Genomic DNA, 6,071 nt, shown 5'->3' with positions numbered 1-6,071 from the left:
AATAGCTCAAATATTTTTGGTCATGTGACGAGCTCTCAACCAATCAGAAGCCAACAAATTTTTGATGCAGGATAAAATACCTGACATCAGTGCCAGTAAAGGCCTACGGGCTAATGTTCGTAGTGATGTATTTATTTTGAATTGGATTTTTGACTATTGGATTTTTCTCGGAAATTTCATATTATAGAAAAGGGAACAAGAAGAAGAAAGAAAAAATCCTCACCTTTAGTGGTGGATATTGTGTGCCCAGCTCAGTGCCCATAATTTATGAACTCCCCATCCAATGACAGCTAGACAATTAATTCCCCTCTCTCTCTCTCTCTCTCTCTCTTACTCGATTGATTGACAATCTTACTTGATTTATTTACTCTTTTTTTTCTCCTCCAAATCACCAAGAAATCACTAAAAATCACAACATTTTGGTCTCACTGATTTTAGGGACGTAATTTCTTCACCAGGCATTACTCTGTGATTGGAGTATATAGAGATCTTCTCGAAATTATATGAGAATCGTCTCTGGACCGATCGAAAATGGGACCCATGAATTATATTCGCCCGACAGGCGTTGGGAGTTTCCCACTCAAGAAGATTTAATATCAATAATTATAGATAATCAGTCGTTAGTAAAATAGTTCAGACTCTATTACTACCCCAAAAAAATAGACGCCCTGTATAGTCATTATGTTAGTTTGATATATCACGTTTCGTAACTAACTAAATAATATATAAATGAGCCTACCTTTAATAGTGTCGAACGACGTTATAATTAATATGTCTCCACTCAGTCACATTAAGGCACCCAGCAACTATGAAACGTGTTCGTGAAGAAGAAAAGAATGGCCAGGTTTATATAGTTGACAATATATTCGACTAGGCCTATATAATGTCTCTTTCAAAGACTTGGTTTTCCCCACATCGATAATTTAGCATATGGAATCCCGGACAATTTCGAACAGAGTACAATACTATTTGTTAATAATAATGCTGTAGGCCTATAGTGAAGAAATACACGGTTAAAAATATATTATCAGATTATGTAAGTTGTCCCTTCAGTCGCATTGTGTTAATATTTAAGAGAAATTTAGCTCTGAGGGAGCGCTGATAAAGGCATTCCTACGTAACCTTTTATTTGTATAGCCTTAATTACGACTGTACGGTTATCGGGAAATGGTCTCACCAGCCGTCACTTACATAATATTTTTCTTCCTCCAATATACTTTGAACCATTTTATGTAATTATGTGAGCAGATATATGTAAATACCAACTGTGTAATAAAAGAATTCCGATTTATACGCCTCAAAGTACGGGTCATTAAGCGGGTCAATTCTGCGGTTTATCGATATACTAAATTGCGTCTGCGACAAAGACTATACTGTAATCGGTGGGAATTCCCAGCTAAAAATTATTTCGCAATGCGCGAGATATGCACCGTTCCAATCAACAAGACATTATGCAATACCCATAATCACCATGTTTGCATGAGGCAATCATCGACCGGAATATGATACTTGAAATCAGTTAATGTCATTGTTTAGTGTTTTAAAGAAAATAATGTACACTGTCGCTCTTATAGTTGGAATATTTTTGTTTAACCCCAATTTATGGAATTATTTAAAAAATAATGTATTCCTAATAGATCTAAAAAAAAAATCTTCTGGACGGCCATGCATTATGGCTCAAGGCATGGGCACACAGAGGATTTTTTTTTTATGTTGGGGACCGGGGTAAAATGCATTAAATTATTGAAAATTTATTACATTTTCTTTGGGTTTTTTTAATTATGGAAACTGCCCCCTACCCTACCCCCCGCTGCGTACAGTCTTGGTTTAGTGACAAAACAATGGCCTCGTAACTGAGGCCCCAGGATCAAAACCGTGTCGATGTGCTATATCAGTGCCCTTTCGTGGGGGCGTAGATCCCCTAGTTAATAAGCATAGTAGCATACACATGCTTTAGCAGTCACGCAAAACACACATTGGCAAATTAATATAATCTGAGAATGTATACTATTATCTAGATCTATTAGGAATAAATTATTTTTTAAATAATTCCATAAATTGGGGTAAAACAAATATATATTCCAACTATATGAGCGACAGTGTAGATCTATATTATGTACGTAAAGAAAATTGATACAAACTGCTCTAAAAACCAAGTTAACAATAAATAGCCTATTTATATCTATACAAATATTTTACATTGAGACCCTTTCACATTTTTTCCTGAGTGCCAATCAGTAATGATCCCCAGCAGAGCCGGTACTCCAGGAGGCGTTAGATTGGGGTTAGGTGCGTGTTGAGCCTATGGGAAAGTTTAGGGTTAGGGTTAGGGTTAAATCAAGACCTGTTTTTTTTTAAAGCCCCAATCTGTGCCGCAGAAGAAAATAACGCCTCCGGGAGGGGGGAGAGTAGTCTGCAAGCACAAACCCTGGTCCGGTCGTAATCTAAGTCTGCACTATAAGACTACCATTAGGCCATGTACTATCCGTGACACAACCAGTAGGTAGCTGGGCTAGGCTTCTCTCAAGGCACAATGATTGTAATTTGTTTGATAAAGTGTCAAATTAGGGTCTGTGCTTGCAGACTAGGGGGAGCTGGTAGGCACAGTCCCCCACCTATTCAAGTACATGTACACAAAAGGTGCCCCTTATACCACCTCTCCTGTCCTGTTCCTATTAAAATGAAACTTTGACAAGTGCCCCCTTTCTTTGTTATAACTACCCCTAACCTTTCTCTGATAAGTGCCCCCTATATTTTGACACGTGCCACTTTTTCCTTTCTAATACGCTTCCCTGTTATAGCTTCTGACAAATACCCCTTTTCCTTTTGATAAGAGCCCATTCCCATTCTCATAAAATTCCCTTTTTCACATCTTTGATAATAGCCCCTATTAGTGTCCTTTTACTTCGACAAAAAGTAAAAGTGCCCTCTTCATCTCAGGTGAGTAACCATTTTCAGGTCTATTTTACCACCTCTAATAAGTGCCCCTTCATCTCTGATAATTGCCCCTTTTCAAATCTGGTAAGTGCCTCTATTCAAATCTAAAAGATGCCCCTTTAACTTTGAAAAATTCCCCTTTTCTCTGTGCAATAAGCGCCCCTTTCATTTTGACACGTGCTCCTTTTCCTTTTTGATTTAAGCGCCTTCTTCTTGATTTTCCCCAAAGCTCACTCGTATTTATAGTTGATGTGATTATGTAACTCATAAACGGCCTTTTCAGTCTTTTATGATGAGATTATGCAGTTGTGCTTAAAACCCGACTAGGATAATATTGACCATGTAGAGAGATGGTAATAAAATATTGAAACCATATACAGGCCTGCTAATGTATGAATCACAATGTACAGATAGGGATATACAGTGTATATACCAATGTCTAGAAAATGTATGTTTTCGCTTTTAGGTTTTCCTATGTAGGTGCTCCTTTTTTTCCAGAAAGTGCCCTTTTTTGTTCCCCCCCCCACTTTGGAAGACGTTCCGTCGCCCATGGGTCCGAGGAGAATCGAGAGTGCTCCGCGTAGCGCTTGAAGCTAAACCAAAAACAAACAAACATAATTATGATTATTAGGTCTATTGGCTTAATTCTAGAAGCAACAGGGAAACAAGGATCTAAGTCTCTAGAGTAATTTGATACCCTAACTAACTTAAGGTAAACGGTTTCCTGTAGATAGGGTATCAAACTGTTAGTACTCTAAGAAGGATTAAAGTCTAGGGTAGTTTAATATCCTATCTTCAGGGAACGGGTGAAGTACAGTGCATGCTCGATATGACTCCCCCCCCCCCCCCCCCCCCCCCCCCCTCTCCTCGGAAATTTGTATTACTTTGGTTTCTTGACGTGTAATTTGGTGTCATATTAATGAACCCGTCTAACATGTCCGATTTTTATATTTTTGCATGGTATAGTACTTTACACTATATTCGATTGCTAGGGGGTAGAGGCAGGGCACATCCCCCACTTTTTCAATTAACCCAAAAGTGCCTCTTTTTAAATAGGAAAAGTGCCCCTTTTATTTTGACACATGCCCTATTTTCTTCGACAAATTCTCACTTTCATTTGCAATAAGTGTCCATTTTCCATTCTCATAAGTGCCCTTTTTAATCTCTAGTAAGTGCCCCTTAGGTACGAGAAGTTCACTATTTGACTTTTGAAAAGTGCCCCCTTCCCCTCTGATCATTACTCTATTGCTGAGTCAGCATTAACTGCCCCTTTTCAGATCTGAGAGATGCTCGTTTTAATTAGACCAGTGCCCCTTCCCCTCCTGATAAGTGCTCTTTTCATTTATGATGAGTGCACCTTTCACCACTAATAACTTTCCCTTTTATTTTGACACGTTCCCCTTTTCCTTTCTGATAGATGCTCTTTTTCCTTTTTATGGGCCCTTCCCCCTATGGTAAAAGCCTCCTTTTACACCCGATAATACCGAGAAAAAAATCTGATTAGTACCCTTTTACTTTCAACAAATGCACATTTTCCTTTATTATAAGTGCCCCTTTTTTCACTCCATAAGTGCCCTTTTTATAACTGGTCAGTGCCCCTTTTCAGGCGCGATAAGTGTCATTTTTCATCTCTGATAATATTTCCCTTTTAACAATGATACGTGACACTTTTTCTTTCTAATGATGGACCTATCCCCTTTTCATAAATGCCCATAAATTTCACTTTTTATAAATGCCCCTATCAATATATGATGGATGCGCCTTTTCCATTGACAAATGTCCATTTCCCATTCTCATAAGTGCCCTTTTTCATCCTAGTGAGTGCCTTTTTTCAGGTGTAAGAAGTGCCCCATTTTCACATCTGATAATAATCCTTGCTCTTTTTCTTTTCTAATAAGTGACTTATCCCTTTCGATAAGTTTCCCCTTTTCCTCTCATCATTAAACGTGCCCCTTTGATTTAAAGCGACTAAGAGCAATTTCCCCCAAAGCTCACTCGCTACACTCGATCGCATTTATAGATGATATAATTTATGTTACTTATCAAAGTTCTTTTCAGTCTTTCGTTATGAGTATGTGCTTATATCCTTCAGGATTGGGTTTTTCCCTCTTTATAAGACGTAATTTTTTCGCACTGCGACATACAAATCTTACAATGTTCCTCGCTCGCTTCACTCGCTCGCAAAAGAATTTTCAGACCATCACACCCATGCAATCTTGTATCGGATGTATAAAGAGAAACAAATATCGAAATCATCCCTGATAATGTAATCGCAATGTAAAATAGTATAGCCTATCAATGTCTAAAGTGATGATATTTTCGCCTTAAGATTCCCCTTTGTAGGTTTTTTTTCCAGAAAGCGCCCCTTTTTTTTCCTTCTGACAGCTCCATCCAAATGTACTTTAATTTTACAAAGTTTTGTTTAAAAAAAATAATACTCTTCCGCCATCTCCCCTTCTTGTTATCGATTCTGACCCACTCTAAAAGCAACAGGTTAAAGACAACAAAGTGCCACTTCAGGCCAATGTAATGGCCCCCTTCTCTCAACTTTTTCTTGATTATCCTAGGTAGATGTTCACTTTGAAAATAAGAACAGATATGAAGTGCATGTCAAAATGCAAAGAGAGACCAAACTCTAACTAATAATAATAAATTAATGATCAGTGATGATTGAAATTAGGCCTATATAGCCTATATCTTACAAGTTTATCCATGCATGGGAACGGTAGGCGTGAGATTTATTCAACATTACAAAAAAGAACAGCAAGAATAAATAAACTACAACAAAACAACAAATCGGAAAAAGAAAAAATTAACAAATAAACAAACAAAAATCATTAAAACGACTGCGTGGTGAACATTATGCAGGTTAAACGGTTATATAGACGGGGGTGTGCAGCCGAAGTCTTGAAATCCCTATCCATTTTAAGGGATCATTTGGGGGGAGTTTTCGAAATAAAGCCCATTTTTCGCAATTTTCGGGTATTTGACATGCCCGGACACCCGAAAATTTTGAAGAAACGGAAAATCGTGCAAAACGCAACTCATGTTTATGGTTTTGCCGTTTTCCATTTTCATGAAGGATTTATGAATTAGTCAGAAGCGGAGCTCAAATTATAAATGATATTGATAAA

The sequence above is a fragment of the Strongylocentrotus purpuratus genome, unplaced genomic scaffold (genome assembly GCF_000002235.5).
Source record: "Strongylocentrotus purpuratus isolate Spur 01 unplaced genomic scaffold, Spur_5.0 spur5_scaffold_6, whole genome shotgun sequence".
NCBI lineage: Eukaryota > Metazoa > Echinodermata > Echinoidea > Camarodonta > Strongylocentrotidae > Strongylocentrotus > Strongylocentrotus purpuratus.
Note: the sequence above shows the minus strand (reverse complement) of the source record.